The sequence below is a fragment of the Bos javanicus genome, chromosome 19, assembly GCF_032452875.1.
Source record: "Bos javanicus breed banteng chromosome 19, ARS-OSU_banteng_1.0, whole genome shotgun sequence".
NCBI lineage: Eukaryota > Metazoa > Chordata > Mammalia > Artiodactyla > Bovidae > Bos > Bos javanicus.
This window is the reverse complement of record NC_083886.1, coordinates 39,993,498-40,010,862: the sequence shown is the minus strand read 5'-3', so window position 1 is coordinate 40,010,862 and position 17,365 is coordinate 39,993,498.

The window sequence follows — 17,365 nt, the reverse complement described above, 5'->3', positions numbered from 1 at the left end:
CCTCCAAGATCTCCCTCTTATGTTCCCCTCCCCAGTTCAGAGAGAATCTAACTTTTTAACCCCTTCTCAATGAGCCCAACTTTGGAGTGGAGACCTGGTGCCCTAAACTGGACAGCGAACAGCCCCTCTTACCAGTCCATGGAGCCCAGAGTTGGCAGCAGCAGTGAGGGGCAAGTGGGGGTGATGGAAGAGTCAGGCTTTATAAAGGATGCAACAGTCAGAGCCAGAGGGGGAGGTGAGAGACTCGGGCAGGGACGCTGCCAAGTCCTCATGGCCTCGGAAGCTTTTAGGATAATCCAGGAAACAGTGGCCCCCGGCTGTCCTGGGGGAGTGGTGGGGCTGAGATCTGAGTCTCTGACGTCTGCCAAGAAAGAAGGATTTCAGCTGGAAGAGGCAGCTGGAGTGGGTATGGGGGTATGCTGGACATCCTTCCCTCCCCAGAGGTCGAACAGGTGATGGGAGAGGGACAACGTGGTTCTCCCAGAATGGAGGAAATGAGAGCATCGCCAGTTGAAAGAGCTGGCATGGCAGGAGCTCTCCAACTCCATCCCCCTCCTTTTGTTTCCTCCATGGACGGGGAAAGAAAGAAGGCACTTAAGACCTCACACACACACATACACACATACACACACACACACACACACACACACACACCCCTTCACGTGGTCCCTCCCTGAAGAGCTCCCCAGCAGTGTTCCTGGCTGTTCTGCAGCTGAGGTGGGTCTCTCATTCTCTACTGGAGCCTTGTTCCTTCTCCCTTTTTTTTGTCCCCCTTTCAGTTACTTCTCAACTTGGAACTGCCAGGAGGGTCCAATGTAATTCACATTTTTGGATCTAGGATCTCTCATTGTCAAATAGGAAGGGAAGACATTCTCCCTGAGTTAGGATAGGGTGGGGCAGCTTGGGATGGACAAGAGTTCACCTAGGACCAGAGGCAGAGCCCAGCCAAGAACTTCCTATAAGGAGGTCGGCCATCGTGGAATGCCAGGAGAGTGAAGAGGCTGGGAACACAGCCTACGAAGGGAGAAGGGGCCTAGAGGTGGGTTTAGGTGGACCCGCATGGTCCCCAACCACACAAACTGAATGGTAGAGTGGTTGTGTGTTTAGGCATGCTGACTAACAGGAGCATGTCCTGGAGGAGAGAGGGACAGAAGATCAGGAAGGGGAAAGCAGATGAAACAGGCTAAGACCAGTTTCCCAAAGCTCTCTTAAGCTAGGAATTCTGACCCACATAGAATAGCCTGGAGACTTTTCATGTGACCACATCCCATTCTTGACCATTGCCCAGTGCCCTCGGCACTGGGGACAGGAGCTGCTGTGCACCCTCTACGCACGCACAGATCCCAATAGCCCAGGGCTTGCCTGCCACCTCCCCCACCAAGTCTCCCACAGGGTGAGTCAGGGCGTCTGCACCCTGAACTTTTGTCCTGCTCCTCCCCCTACACCCCCAGAAATCTCTAGACTGGGGGATTCCCAGTCCCTTCATTAGCTTTTCAGTAATTATCCTGTAAAGGCCCCGACAGGTCCTTCTTCTACCCATTTCAGAGATGAGAACATTGAGGCCCTTAAGAGTACAAAAAAGCTCATCAGAAAGCCACCCATCAGGCAGGAGAGAGTAGAGTGGTAAGGGGCTTAGGAGTCACGGATGCACCCTCTCCTTTAATTCCAGGCAAAATTAAGAGGACAGGACTCATGTACAACTCCCTGGGGGAGCCCAGGCGTCAGGATGGAGGCAGGCTCCAGGGAGGGGCTTCCCTGGCCCTCCCCACCTTCCAGCCCAGAAAATCAGAGTGAGGGGGGAAACAAGCCGAGGAGACCACACAGGTGGAGTAAATAATGTTAATACGGGAGCATTATCACTAGGGCATTTCCTCATGGATAAATGTCTCAAATACCAAAGGATGCCTCCAAATTACAGTTAATTACAGAGTTGATTTGCATAAATTATAAGGTGAGCATACAAATTCTTTCAATCGGTTCCATATGCTTAGGTAGCAGGTCCAGTCCAAAATGGGAGAATCTTGGGGTGGGGGATTTGGGAGGAGGAAAAGGATGAAGCCCTTGGCTTGGACCTACTGGCCCACACCCCTCCCCAGCTCTCCGATCAGTAGAGAGTGCCTGGAGACCCTGACTGGTTTGCGGGGAGGGGTTTTACCCAGATCCTGGTTCATCTGGACCCTAGCTGACAGGAGACCCCCTTCCTCCTCTCTATTCGCACCTTGGAACAAAGTGCTTTCCCACCAATGACGAGGTAGGAAAGTGGGGGTGGGTGGTGCGATGGGGCCCCAACCTGCATGTGGGGGGTGGGACTCTGGAGCCCAGGCTTCCAGCGCTCAGAGGAAAGAGGGGGTGCTGGATGAAGCCGAAGACCCAGCAGGGTTCATCGCAGATTCAAGCCCCTCTCTTGCTCTCAGCTCCCCCTCCAGCCACCACCCCCCGCCCCCCGCCCAGTTCCAGCTCACTCCCAGAGCCAACCCTCCGATCCCAAGTTTGATGTTGCCGCTGCCTGCACCTTCCAGGTGGCTCCTCAGAGGCTCAGACTCGCAGACTTTTGTCTCCAGTGCCTGGGCCCATTTCCTCTGCCCTCGCCTCCCAGTCCCCACCTCCTCCCTCACCCACCTCTAGCTGCTAAGACTCTACTTCCTTCTCCAGCTCTCTAATTTGTCCCTCCTCCCTCCTGGCCCCCATCCTCACCCAGAGGCCTGTCTCCCACTCTTCTCTCCACCTCTGTCCTCATTCCCCAGCCTCCTTCCCCCAGACATCCCAGGTCCCCTCTACACTCAGCTCTCAACTTTGCTTTTCCCTGCCATCAAGAGCTTTCTGCTGCCCAAGCTGCTTACCCTCCTGCCCTCAGATTATCCTACCTCATGCCATCCTCCAAATCCTTACAGCGGTTATCTCTCTCATTTTTCCCCATAAACCTGCTCCAAAGACAAGAGCTACTGGGTTAGCTTGGGTGGGGGGTGGGGGAGGGGTTGAGGAGGAGGCTGGACTAAGGTCCCCAGACGTGTGTGGGTGAAAGTTTACCTTTGTCTTCAAAGCCGAAAGTAAGTGAGGGAGACAGAGATAGAGACAGAGAGGAGAAAGGAATGAAGAAACAGTTTTTAGTACTTAGCAAGCACTGCTTAAAGGCTTCCCAGGTGGCACAGTGGTAAAGAATCCACCTGCTAATACAGGAGATGCGGGTTCAATCCCTGGGTCGAAAGATCCCCTGGAGGAGGGCATGGCAACCCACTCCAGTACTCTTGCCTGTAAAACTGGGGTGGATAGAGGAGCCCGGCCAGCTACAGTCCATGGGGCCACAGAGTCAGACATGACTGAGCACAATAGCAACAAATTTTGCTTAAATATTTATTGAATGAGTGAATGAACAAATGAATGAATGAGCACTGATCTGTGAAAGTTCTAGAGAGGTGCCAATTTGGTGATAGGAGTTACTTTTTTTTTCCCCAAGAAAGCACAGCAAGGGTTTATTAAGTGGTAGGAGGTTCTGAGGGGGATAGCAGGCCAACTGGAGTGAATAGCTGCCAGGAATTACTTCTCATTTGGATTCATTTTTAGGTCTCCTAGAGGTTTTCTGGGAAAAGGCGATGGCACCCCACTCCAGTACTCTTGCCTGGAAAATCCCATGGATGGAGGAGCCTGGTGGGCTGCAGTCCATGGGGTCGCGAACAGTCGGAGACGACTGAGCGACTTCACTTTCACTTTTCACTTTCATGCATTGGAGAAGGAAATGGCAACCCACTCCAGTGTTCTTGCCTGGAGAGTCCCAGGGACGGGGGAGCCTGGTGGGCTGCCGTCTATGGGGTCGCACAGAGTTGGCCACTACTGAAGTGACGCAGCAGCAGCAGCAGCAGCAGCAGCAGGGGTTTTCTGCCACTTCTGTATCCACCCACCCAAACTGTCCTGCAGACCAATAACAGATTAATTATCCTGAAATGCCACTTCGTCTTTCATCTCAAACATGTCCAGTGGCTCCCCAGTGCTGACTGTGACATTTAAGACCCTCCTTAAAAAAAAAGAGAAAAAGACCTTCTACTTGGCCTCCATCACCTTCACAGTCTTCACTTGCACTAGTCCTTGTTCAAACCCTCCAGCCCAGCCCCCGCTGGCCTTAATCTTCACCAAACATGTCTAGCCTTCCTACTTTTGCTCCAGTTGTTTCCACCCATCACCCCGCCTATGCCCTCAAGAAAGCTTCTCATCCTCACGCTCCCGGCTCGTGCTTTCTCTGTGGAATCACCTCCTAGCAGCATGTCACTGCCTCGCTCCTCTGAACTTCCGTAGCATGGATTTCCACACGCTGTTTCCATGGGGTTGTCTTATCTTCCCTACTGGTCAGTAGACTCCTGGAGGGCAGGAACCATGTCCTTTTCATGCCACAGGGTCTTCAGCACAGCGCCTTTCTCTGAGAAGGGCACATAAGCCGCAGCTGAGGGAACTGGAAAACTACATCCCTGGAATTGACGCTTCCAGAAGCTCCTTAGTTGAGGAGCATAGTGGTGAAGGCAGAAACCTGCGTCAGGAGGGAAAGCACAACAGGCACCTGGATCCCCAAAGAGCCATGAAGGAAGTGAACCCAGCTTCCCCACCAGCTGTCCCACCCCCTCCCCAGTTGTGTGATGGAGGTGGAAGGACATGAAGGGTTGGAGTGAGAGCTAGAGCAGTGAAATGCTCTGCCCTGTTAGCCTGCTTGGAACAAAGAGTTGGACAAAACTCTTTTTTTGGGACAAAAGGGGCAAGGATAGTGAGTGGGAGCTGGGAGAAAGGGCTGGCTCCACAGCAGCCATGGGGGAAAGCAGAGGCAGAAAAAGCAGAATCCCCTTTGACCCTCTGTGGGCAGCTACAGTTCTTCTTACCAGATGCTGATCATGTCATGCCTCAGTTTAAAAACATTCGATAGCTCCCCATTCCCTATAAGAGGAAGTCTAACAGGGAATCTGCAGCCAGGGTCACTCAGACAACCTCCAGCTGGATCCCACGAGAGGAGAATTAGAGGGGAAGGTTGGGTTTCAGGACCTGGCAGGCGAAATCTGATCAGGTATACACTTTGGCCTGGAATTTAAGCCCCATTTCCCCATCAGGTCTTGGCCTACCATTTCAGCCTTACCCCTCTCACTTCCCAGGCTCCAGCCACAGGAGGCTGCTTCTCATCCTTATTGTCCATACATTTTTACACCCCTTAGTCTTCTTTGTTTGAAATGCTCTTCCTCATTTCTCTGTCTGTGAGCTCCTATTTGATCCTTTGAAGCCCAACTCATATATTCCCCTCATCTATGAAGACTTCCCAGTTCTCTAAGTTACCCTTTTTTCCCCAGAGTCCTAAAATACAGAGGGATGAACACGGCCTGATGGGTGATACAGTTAGAGGTGTGTGTGTGCGCACACAAGCCCCTTGAGAGACTGGAGTTTTTCTGTTCCTCTTTGTATCCCTGCAGCATCTCGTACAATGACTAGTGCTGAGTGTGTAATAAATTGATGGTGCACTGAACTGAATTGCTGAGGAGAAGGGGTTGCCAGGCTAGGGATTGTGGGTTATCTATAAATCCTGTTGTCTCAGCTACCCGGGGTTTGCCTTGCGGGGCATCAAGATGGAGCACCAAAATCACAAAAGCATGCCCTGACCCTTCCTCTTTCACCCCCAACTATGCCCAGGGCCCTGTCAGGAACCCAAGATCAGGCTGGCAGATGTGGCTCACTGAGAGGCCCAGTGTCCTGTGTTGTGGCCAGCTGGGCACTGCCCACCAACCTGCAGCCAGGGTCATCCGGACAACCTCCAGTTGGATTGCACGAGAGGAGAATTAGAGGGGAGGGCTGGGTTTCAGAACCTGGCAGGCGAAATCTGACAGGGAAGGGGGAAGGCAGGCAGTGCCCTGGAAAGGGGGCCGGTCTCATTGTTGTGGTCTGTCTGGGAGATTCCTCCCCTTTTTAATTTGCTTCCTGATTGAGGGGTTGGCTCTGCCTGCCCAGCTCCCCAGTCATTATCTGCTGCCGGTGGCTCAGGTGCTGGCGAGCCTGGCGTGGCCCCTAGGTTATTACCTGGAGCTCTGGGGGTGGCAGAGGCTGCCCCTCTGGCCGGGGTGGGGGCCTGTCTGGAATTTGCCCTGATCCTACCACCCACGGGGCCGCCATCTTGATGCCTAACATGGTGGACACGCTCACCCAGTGGGGGACTGCTTTTATGGGAGACAGCTGGTCCCAGAAGGATTTTAAAGTCTAGAAGAAGCTTCGTCTGTAAAGAGCCTACAATATTGATTCAGGAACCTGAGACACGTAAGACATAGGGGTTAAAGCACCCAAAGTCAGAGTCATTCCCCAAAGGCTAGTGAAGGCATTGAAGTTAGACATCGAGAACTTTCCAGCCATGTTGAAAATAAAAGAGGTCAGTGAATCGCGGTGATTTCCACCATGAATTCCCCCTGTTTTGCAGTGTCCAAAAAACCAAGAGTCGTAGAGGGGAAGGTGTATCATTGCTCCAAGAACCTGCAACAATCAGAACCCAGAATCTAGAAACTTCCTCTAGAGTGGACAGGGAGGGGTTCAGGCTCCTCACTGAGGGCCCTGGAACATGAGACCACTAACCTCTGCCTGGTGCCATTGGAAACAGCCTAGAAACCTCCATGGGAGGGTCCCCTAGCCTCTGCCTCTCTCTGAATCCCCAGAGCTCTAGCCTTTTACCCTATCCCTGACTGGGCCTGTGGGCTTCAAGGACAGGAGATAATATCAAGACAAACAGGAAGTGCTGAATCAGAGACATGAAGTTTGTTGTTTTAGAGGGTGCCCAGCGCCAAGCAGCGGTGCCAGGTTGGCAGCCTGGAGCCTGGCGTCTGCATGCTTTGCTACACAGCTCCCGCTTCACACCCGCAGTCAGGACCTCTGCAGGAGGACTCCCTGGAGAGGAAGGGAGTCTGGAGGTGGAGATGGCAGGGAAGGGGTTAAACAAGGGGTTCCTTTTTTCCTTCACTAGCTGACCTTTTGTAGCGTCACCTCTGATTCAGATTGGGCAAATGTTTATAAGTGTCTGCTCTGTCCCAGGCCCAGGCTGGGCACAGCCCCTCTCCTCTGTAGCTAAACAAACCCCTTGCTGGAGAGCAGGCTTCATGAGGCAGGGGGTTTGTGTATCATTTCCCTCCCAGTTCTTGGAAAGGTGCCTGGCACTCTATGAAGGCTTTATGAGTTTGCTGAATGGATGAATGGAAGGATGGATAGGTGGAGGGAAGGAAGGAAGGAAGGGGACCTTAGAATGCATCTAGGAGGGTCCCATGATTTTTCGGCCCACTGGACTTCTTAGTGGGAGCACTGGTGATCTACTGGTGTTCTCCTCCCCATCCTGGCTGCCCCCAAATGAATCTTTGAGTCTTGATGCCAGTAGGTGGCCATGGTCCATTCACTTGCCCAGATGCCACCAAGGAGTTCAACTTCTAGGCTGCAATCAGAGAGGATGAGGAGGAGGGCTGATCAGGAAACATAGGTGGTCCATAAGGCAAAGCCCACCAGGCCGTGACAGACCCCTCCCTGGACATTACAGTGCTAGTGGTCTCCCAAGCCTGGAATTGTTGGCCCTCCTGGGCCCTGGCGAGCTGCCCTCTGCCCTGGCCCACCTCCTCCCTCCATGGTGGTGCCAGTCTTGGGGTATGGCAGAAGCTGAACTGAGAGCCACCTCACCTTCTTCCCGTGGCTCCATCCCCCTATCCACACCCAAGAGGTGAGCTCCTGGGGCAGTTGGCACCTGACAGCCTGGCATCAACTCATGCCAACAGCTTGGAAGCTGCAGTAATTAGAAGGGAAGAGGGAGCGAGGGGGAGAAGGAGTGCGAAGACAGGCTCAGGAGAAACCTTCTCCTGCCTGCCGCAGGGCAAACTACTTCAAACGAATTCGTTTCGCTCTTGTGAAACTGAAGACAATTTCCTTTTCTGTCATAAAACAAATTATTGCTCATCAGGAGTGCTGGGCTAGTCTCTCTCCCAGAGGGTTTCTCCTGCTCCCATGCAGGGCCCCAGGTGGGCAGGAAGATGGGCGTGTCAGGGGAGGGGGCCCAGGGCCCAGGAGGCACCTGAGGAGGAGCAGGGATGAGGTGTGGAGAGAGTAATGTCCCCATTAGGAGGAAAACAGCGCTATGTCCTCCTTGGCAGCCTCCTCCACTGACCAGAGACAGGCTCTGACCACCGGCAGCAAAAAGATTCTTACCACCTACTCCCTCAGGCACCTGTTCGTGGGATGGAGAGGTGGGGACAGGAAAGGGAAGCACAGAGAAGTGGAGGGACTTGCCAGAGATCACTCAGCAAACTAATTAATGGCAGATCCAGGATTAGAACCCAATGGGTTCTCTTGCAGGCCAAGACTGGAGGATGCCTGGAGACTTCAGTTAGAACTTTTTGACTTGGGATGGCCGCAGTGAGCCCGTGGCATCCAAATACTGCCAGGTTTATAGGGCTCAAGAAAGAGGGACCAGTTACACAGGTTCCCTCCATCTCAACAACTGACCCCCAGGGCTGGCTTCCGCAGGAAACCTCACCTCTCTGGGCCTTCACTTTGGTAAACTCTTCCAGGGAACCTTCTGTCAGACCTGCTAGAGAAGCCACCAAGACTGTCTCTCTTTCCACCCGGCCACTCCCCTCTCAACTTTCAAGACTCTTCCTTCTTCTTCTCTGCCCTGCTCCCAGGCCAGGGCTCAGGGAGACTCCGTGCTTATCTGTGCTTCAGCTCCTGTCAATTCTTTCCCATCAGCTCCTGATAATTCCCTCTAATTCCCTCCCTCACTTTTCCCAGCCCTGCCCTCATGGAGGTTTTTTTTGGAAATTAGGAAAATATCAAGGTTCCTATCCCTGGTGTGTTTCTTGTCAGGGAGGTACAGGCTGCATCCTCAGGGAGCTCCTGGCTTACTTATGCAAGACCCAGTGCACACCCTGGCAGACTCTGGCTGAGAAAACAGGGGCATTAGGACTGGGGAGAAGGGGCAGGGGAGGAAGGAGGAAGCACGGTCGAGTGAGGACTCCCTGGAAAAGAAGGGGAAGGAAGATGTGAGGAGATGCCTGGAGTGAAAGATCCAAGCCACAGAATCCTTGGAGACTTGGAGACGAGGAAGAAGATGGGCTCAGGCTGGGGCAGCATCGTGACGCCTGGGAGGGAGCTGGGAGCCAGGACAACTACGGGGTCAGACAGGCCGCTGGCAGGGTCCAATGTGAACAACCATTTCTAGGATGTGGAAACCCAGTTTTATGCCAGGGTGAATGGAGAAATCTTTGGGGATTGGCTGCCAGACAGGAGCAGCCAGACATCTGTGGTGAACGGTGCCGGGGACAACATGAAGGGCAGAAGGGAGAAGTCCCCCATCCACTCTTTGCCCAAGCACACGCGTTCCCTTCCCTCCCAACCCACTGACCAGCGCTCCTTTGCTCCCAAGGGAAGTGGGGCCTTGCCACATGATACTCCTGATAAAAATTCCTTGTGAAAAAAACAAACAAACAAACTTCCTTGTGTCTGACCACAATTCCCCTGGTGGCCAGTGGGGGCTTGGTAAGGAGAAGGGCGATGGTGGAGGTGGCGGGGGCAGACTGCAAGCAACTGCCCCCACCCCTCCACCCTGAAAGTGGCTGGAAGAGAGACAGGGAGGAGGAGATGAGCAGAGGGCAGGGCATGGAAAGGATCATGTCCGGGCGAAGACTCTGGCTCATCGGACATGCCACGCTGGGAATCCAAGAATCCGTGGTGGGAATGGGCCGGGCAGGCAGAACAAAGGATGAAAGGAGGCTGTGTGGCCAGCTGGGACATACACACCCTCCGCTGACGTACTTCAGTGGCCGGTGACCTCAGCTGGCCGTCAGATCCTGTCTCATCACGCTGTTCCAGTGGGGTCCGCCTGGAGCCTGCCCCCAAACAGGGCCTGAGAACATGAAGAAAGTCAGTTAGACTCCCAGCAGGACCTGCTGTCAGGATGAGCTTGGGCAATCGCGTTTCCCGAGATGCATAGAGTCAGAGGAGGGAACGTGGGGAGGTGAAGAGAAATGATGACGCTTAGAAGGAAAGGGGCAAATATGTGATGTCGATGGTGCCCCCTGACTTGAGCATCCAGAGTACCCACCATCAGTGGTTTGTGTCCATGTCAGGATGCTGACAAGGGGAGGGCAGGGCATGGGTGGGCCTGGCATGTAGAAAATTTGGGTTAGACCCCAAGAACTCCCTTGCTTTGGGGTGGTAGGACCAATAAGGCTCTGAGTATAGAGCCCCCCAGCCAACACCAGAAGTGTGGAATCAGGGCTCCGTGCAAGGGCAGATCACTGCTAGGCTTTACAGCCAGTCAGGGCTAGGGCAGGGCAGGAGGGGGCTCTGACCCTCCCCCGCCCCCCTCCCCTGGAGCCACCGAGCTTCCAAGGCCTCCCAAGGAAACTCGCCACCAGCACCTCACCTGTTCCCATGGACCAGGACAGGGAGGAGGGCTGTGGTGTTGGGGAGTGGGCTCGCACGGTGTTTCCCTCCCAGCCCTGAGGTGAGGGGCCTGGGAAGGAAGAAGCCCCCTGGTTGGGGACCTTTTCTGCTCCTCTAAAGACCTCATCACCACTGGAAACCCTAAACCAACCCTCAGGCTCAGTCAGACTTGTATGTGGCCCCCACCACCCTCAGACTCCAGACACAGCTTCACACACAGTCACGTCGATCCTCTGCCATCACACCCACACACACACTTGCACTCATCCACACACTCTCATAGATCATCACTCACTGAGAGGCTCATTCAGAACCAAACACAGACAGATACCTCGGAGTCACTCCACTCCCTGTCGGCCCACAGTGACCACACGTGCGGCTGACGGACATACTCCCTCATGGTGTCACTGTGACCTGCAGAGGTCACACACACGCTCACGCAGAGACCCTCACTCCAGAGGAGCCCTGCACTCATGTGCCTCCATCACACACTCTCCCTTCCTCACCGGCAGATCCTATAGTGAGCACCTGCTGTGTTCTGGGCACCGGGCTGGAGGCAGATCCAATATGGCGCCTCAGGGAATTTGCAAGGTGACGGGATAGGCGACTCAAACCAATAAACAATTGTTGCCAAGCATGCACTAAGGGCTGCAGAGGAGTAGACATCAAGTACTATAGGGACTTACTCAGTCTTGGGGGTCCCAAGAGTCTTCTCACATAGAGTGGCATCTTTCCCTTTCTAAAGATGCACTCCTGCTAAAGGCTCAGGGCTTCACAATCATTGTGAGGTAGGTATTAATATCCCCATTTTACAGGAGAGAAAACTGAGGCTTGAATAAATTAGAGGAAAGTCTTGCAGCTGATAAGGTAATGGAACACAGACTCCAATCCAGAGCTTCCTGAGTCAGAGCCCAGGTGCTCATGGCCACCATTAAACTGCCTCCGCTGGGGACTTGAACTTTCACACTCTCAGGACCTACTTTCTAGAGCCATTCAGCAACCCTCCTAATGCCACCCAGAACCCCCAAGCCCCAAGCTTCTTGTACACACACAGGCCCACCCTCCAGCCAGCTGACCTCACGGGTCCTCCCTCCCAGGAGTCAGGGCCACTTGTCACTAGAGGAGCCATAATTGGCAGGTGCTGAGGCTGCTGCTGGGGCTTTAGAACAGGCAGATGGGAGGGAGGAGAAGGGCTCCTGAGGCAGGGGGCTTGGGAGCTGGGACGGGGGAAGAGGGAGGGGGCTGGCTCCAGTGCCCTCTCCTCCTCTCTGCAGGTGTAATTAGCCCTGGCAGATGAAAGGGCGTCTTTGAAAGCGGGTGAGATCCTTGTCTGTCAGCAGGGCGCTCTGGGTGGCATCGGCAGCTTATCCTGAAACCACACACGGCACCAGAGCCGGGCTGTCTGGGCGCTGCCCGGGAGGCAGGGAGGCAGACCCCAGGGGCGTGGGCCCTTGAATCCCCTCTCCCCAGTCTCCCGGCCCTGGGCTTCCTGCCTCTTTGGGCAGGAGCTTCTCAGAGCAGAGAATCCTCCAGAACCTGGCAGTGCCAACCCCAGTAGGCTGATGCCCCATCCCTGGGCCTGAGGGGGTAGCGTACTTCCTCCCCTCCCCTGCCAAGCTGGACAACAGGCCAAGGACAATGGCCCTAGGCTGTCCTTTCATCCTGAGATCTCAAAGCGCCATCTAATTAACCCTGCCCAGGTTGGGGACTTCCTCTGAGTCCCTTTAGAGGGGTGTGGTCTGGGACCAGCAGTTCCCAGATCCCTGCTTGGATAGGAGCCCCAAGAGAACAAGGTCTCCCAGAGTGTTCTTCCTGTTTGGGAACTGGGGATACAGAAAGGGATCTCAGGGGAGCCTGAGTTTGAGACCCAAAGGGAATGATCTCTGATACATCCCTCAGTCTCCTCACGGATGGGTTCAAACTTGAGCAAAGGATGAATCTCGCAAACTCCTGCAGTGAAAGAGGCCAGATACAAAGAGCACACTATATGACTGCATTTACATGACGGTCGAAAAATCGGCAGAAAAAAAACTATATGCTCTTCGAAGTCAGAATATTCTATTACTCCTGGGTAGGGGTTAATAACTGGAGGGGACACAGTGAGGGCTTTGGGGTGCTGGTCAAATTCTGTTCCTTGAGCTGAGTGCTGGTTACCCAAGTGTGTTCACTTTGTGAATTTTCACTTCATTTTTTAATTTACTTCTATCATGTACTTGTGGCACCTTTCTCTTTTTGTTTGTTTTCCTTTAATTTATTGTTTAATGGGAAGAAAATTGCTTTACAATGTTGTGCTGGTTTCTGCCTTACAACAAATCAGCCACATATCCTATCTTCCTCTTGAGCCACCTTTCTATATGCATCTCATAGTTCAATAAATGTTTGCATTAAAAGATTTTTACATATCAAGCCAAAACTATGCTTTATGAATCCTTGAAGGACCTCTCATATCGGTCTCTTTCCTCGGCTAGAAGATCATAGTGATCACTCCAGAATGAAGACCTAGTGGGGCCAGATTCCTGGAGAATTTCTGGACTGTATGTGTGTGTGTGGATAAGAAGGGGGATAAGAAACTGTACAGAGTCAACACATTGGGAGAGGCTCTTGCACCCCTTTTCCGGCCACCACCCCCCCCAATACTCATACTAACACGCTAACCAGTGCTATTTTGCTAAAAGCCAATGGATGCTTTGATGCCCAGGGAACCAATGAGATTGTCAGAATCTCTGCTTTCCTCTGCCCCACCCCCTCTATCTGCTCCTGAAATCCATTTCCAGTCCGCTCCCACCTTCTCCACCCCCCCATCCCCTAAGGTCAGCTCTGTCCCTTTCATCTTCCTCCTCTGCTTCAGGGCCTAAAGAGGTATCTGGGGAGAGGTGGAGGGGTGTTCGTGGAGGAGCCTTTGGTCTCCACCTCATCAAATGACATCCTTGCTTCTTTGTCTTTCCTCCACCCTGGAAAAGGGTAGGAGGCATTGCTTTCTTCTACTGTCACTGAGGGAGAGGGTTTTGAGCTGGACCTTTGGGACAACTTCCTGATAACTGAGGTGGCAAGACGTGTGTGAAGGGACCGAGGAAAGAACCAGGAGAGAAATGCACGAACACAATGATGGTGCTTCCCCTGACGTTGTCTGTCTGGTTGGCATAAATGTCTGGGTTTCTCAGTGGGTAGCCCAGAACCCACAGTCATATCAGACACTGAACCTCTGCCTGTGTTATGTGACCTCAGGAGGGACCCACTCTTTCCTGCTCCTAACTTAGTGGGGAGACCTGGTGTCCACTGGTTTGATTGACGGTCTCCATAACCTGGAGCCGAGAGCCACCTTCCCTAGTCTTCTGGCAAATCTCAGCACCCGTTGAACTCATCCTCTCTAAGTAGCTCCACTAAAACACACTAAGAGGGATTTGTACTTTTCTGAGCTTCCTTCCAGCAGGCAGAGTCCTTGACCTTCTGACGTATTCTCAAGGACCCTTGTTTTGTTCATTAATTATATCAGAAGCACCCAGAACAGTGACTGGCCCATAGTAGGAGCTCTATAAACATTTGCTGAATGACAAATGGTTCTTATGCTTGAAAAGTCCCCCTCAAGTCCATCCTACATCCCTATAAATGCCATTCAAATTTTCAGTTGTTGGAGCTTCAGAAGAGAGGGGTCATCTGCCATCAACAATGATGGATTGAACACCTACTGTGAGCAAACCTTTGAGATATGTGACTGTCTTTTCATAATTTAAGAGTTTTTGTACATTACAGGGAAATATAGACATTATTTTGGAGTGCCTTTAATTGGAGTATAATCTATAAAAATATTGAGTCTCTATGTTGTACACCTGAAATTAACATGATGTTGTAAATCAACTACACTTCAATTAAAAAAAAAAGTCTTGGCTCATCTCAATGCTTCTTACTACCTCCCTTCATCCTCCAAGTCCAACTTTCATTCAACCTCAATGATCTATGCTCCAAGAGTTACCCAAGGTTTAATAGAATACAAGAAATAAGGAGCTTGTTTTCTCTAATTTTATTTGTTCTTTCTGTTTCTTCTTGTGTCACCGTTTTAAGTGAAGGCCTCTGCATTTCTCTGTCCTTTGTCTCTGTGTGCCTCTTGCTCTCCGTAGTCTCTGTTTCTTTGCGTGTGTGTCTGTTTCTTCATTTGTCTTTGGGTGTGCCTTAGGCCCTCTCTCTCAATCTCTCTCTCTTTTCCTCCTTTCCTTTACAGCAAATGGGTAAACAGGTGGTTGAGAAATGGCAACTGGGAGGGGGGAAAAAAAAAAACAACAGAAGAGGCTAGAGTGGAGTGTTTTCTTCCAGGTATCAGGGTCGCAGGTAGCTCCAGCCCTCCCTGGGAGCGAGTCCGGACAGGTGCAGCGCCTGTCCAGATGTTGCGCAAAGCGAGGCACGTGCCCAAAGCCCAGGCCTGGATCAGGTTGCGGGGCAGGGACAGGGGTGGGGGTTTGTCCAGACCAGAAATAGCCTTTCGGGTCCCTGTACCGGACAAAGACCCCGGCCACCGCCGGGACTGCTCCTCCCCACTCTGGCTTGCGGGCGTGGAAGGGTGGGTGGGGGGGAGGCCGAGAGGTAGTTTGCCGGGAAAGGACACTTGGGGACCGGGGAGGGGAGTTCCCTGTGTCTGGGCCGCGGGGGGAGCTGCAGGCCGGCGGGGGTGAGTAAGGCCCAGCGGACGCAGGAGGCTCAGTGGCGGCGGCGGCGGCGATGGGGAGGAGGGTAATTACGCTGGGAGGCTCTCGCCACAGCACGTCCCCACAAATGAGAGGCCCCGGGCCCCAGACACCACACAACAAAGCAGGAGGCAATTATTTGGCTCCAGTGGGAGGGGACAGCCCTTCGCCGGCCCACTGCCGCTGAGCACCCGGCCTCGCCGAGGGCGCGGGGGCTGAGAGAGCAGGGACCGCTCTCACCGGCCCCCGCGGGCAGGGGGGCCCGAGGGACTCCCGCTGGGTTACCCTCAGAGGGGGTCCCGGTTGGGGCAGGCAGAGCTGTAGGAGGCCCTCAGCATGATTAGAGCCATCGCTCAGCCAGCCCGGAGCCTCCCACAAGGCCTCGGGGAGGCCTCCTGGGCACCCAGGAGAGCGGGGCGAGCAGGACCCAGGGCGGGGCTGGGGCGCGGACGACTCTGTGCGAGTCCTGGGGAAGCCAGTGGCCAGCATCTGAACCCCCCTCACCCCTCTTCCCCAGCTGTGGCCACACAACTGGCAACCGGGAGGCTCCCAGGCAGGTGGGAAACCACAGAGGAGGGAGCAGGAGCCAGGGAGATTCCAGAGCACGTGGCCAGACCTGGAATTCACACAGTTGATATGCAAATCAAATGCAAATTTGTCTTCTTTTATTGCCCCCCTCAAAAATCTTCGGATCAGGCCCTTTTGGAAGTGAGATATGCCTGATGAGCTGGGAGTACCTCAGCCTCCGCTGACCTTACCCACCGCCCCGCCACCTCCCACCCCCGACTCTCCATCCACCCATGTTTGCTACAGGAAAACTGTTAGAAAGTCCTGTTAATACCTTGGATTCATTTAGGGCCTTCCTGCAAAGGACTTTCCCCTCTTTAGATGAAAGAGCCCAAAGTACAGATGGGGAAAAAGAGGCCTCAAGAAATTCAGGTACTTTCCCCTGCACTAAGAGCCCACCTGGAGGATGGCAGGGCTCCTGGAGCCTTCTGGCAACAACCCTAGGTTATGCATGTGCCAACTGTGGGAGGGGAAAGAGTTCAGACTAGGAGCCCCTAAAATCTGGTCTCTGGTCTCAGCTCTGCCCCTAACTTGCTGGGTTATCTTGTTCAAGTCACTTCTCTAGGTTCAAGCCCTTCTCTAGGGCTTGGTTCCTCTGAATGTCAAAGGACCACCTCTGGAATAAAGTTCTTCCATATATCTCAGGGCCATCTGGTGTTGTTGCCCAGAGACCTCTGAGACCACCATCCCCATCTTCATCCCCATCAGCTCCCACCCTTCCCTGCTCCAGTTCCACGGAGAGTGAACCCCTAACCCCTGACTTTCTCTTCAAAATCTCGCTCAGAATCTGCTTCAGGAAGCCTCCCCTGATTAAGCCTGCTGAACTGATTGCTCCCTTATGTTGGGGCCCCTCCGTCTGTGAAAGGCATTGTTTGTCCCCTAAGTTTGGCTGTGTTGTTATTGTTGCTGAAAGAACTCCTAAGTAATTTTGAGAATGTGTGTAATATCCCCTTCTGCCCCCGCCCCCTGCCCCCAGCACAGGCTGCAGGCAAGGACTGTGTCTCTTCCATTGGACTAGGGCCTTCCTAAGGGCCTGGACGGTGTCCTTGGGACAGAGGCCCCCACCTGGGTGGAACTGTGTCTCTACCATCAGATTAGGACTTTCCCCTAGGGTTGAGGACTCTGCCTCCCTGACTTGCCTAGAGCCTTGTTCAGGAGGGGCCCTTCTCAGGGGAGGAGGGACCCAGACAGTCTGCCTCTCCCAGCTCTTCACTGGCTGATTTCTCAACTTCTCCTTCAACTTCGTGCCATGGCCAGGTGGCTGATTTTGCCATCTCCCTCTCCTGCCTGGGGGTCGTTCTGCTTCTTCCTCAGGAAACTGGCCTGGAATCTGCCTCCTACCCTCCCTCCTCCTCTCCTAGCCTCCTGCCTCCGTCATCCCTCTCTAAGACCTCAGGGCAAATATTTGCCATCTGCCTTGTTAGTGGGATCCTGGGGCTGGCTCTCAGTCTCTCTGCTGCCCTGGGGGGTCTGAGAACACTTCTCATTAGAACTGCCCTCACCACTGCCAGAATGCTTGGAGGTCCCTTGTTCACTGCCCTCCTAGGCTTCCTGGGGCCGGCAGTGTCTGGGATCCGAAAGTCCTAGTCTATCCTCTCTACTCCGGGGCTGGAAAACCTGTCAGAGTAAGCCTGAGGGGGTGGGGGGGCCACTGACGCTGCATGCATCTTCCTGAGTGTCGCTCATTCACAGCTTCT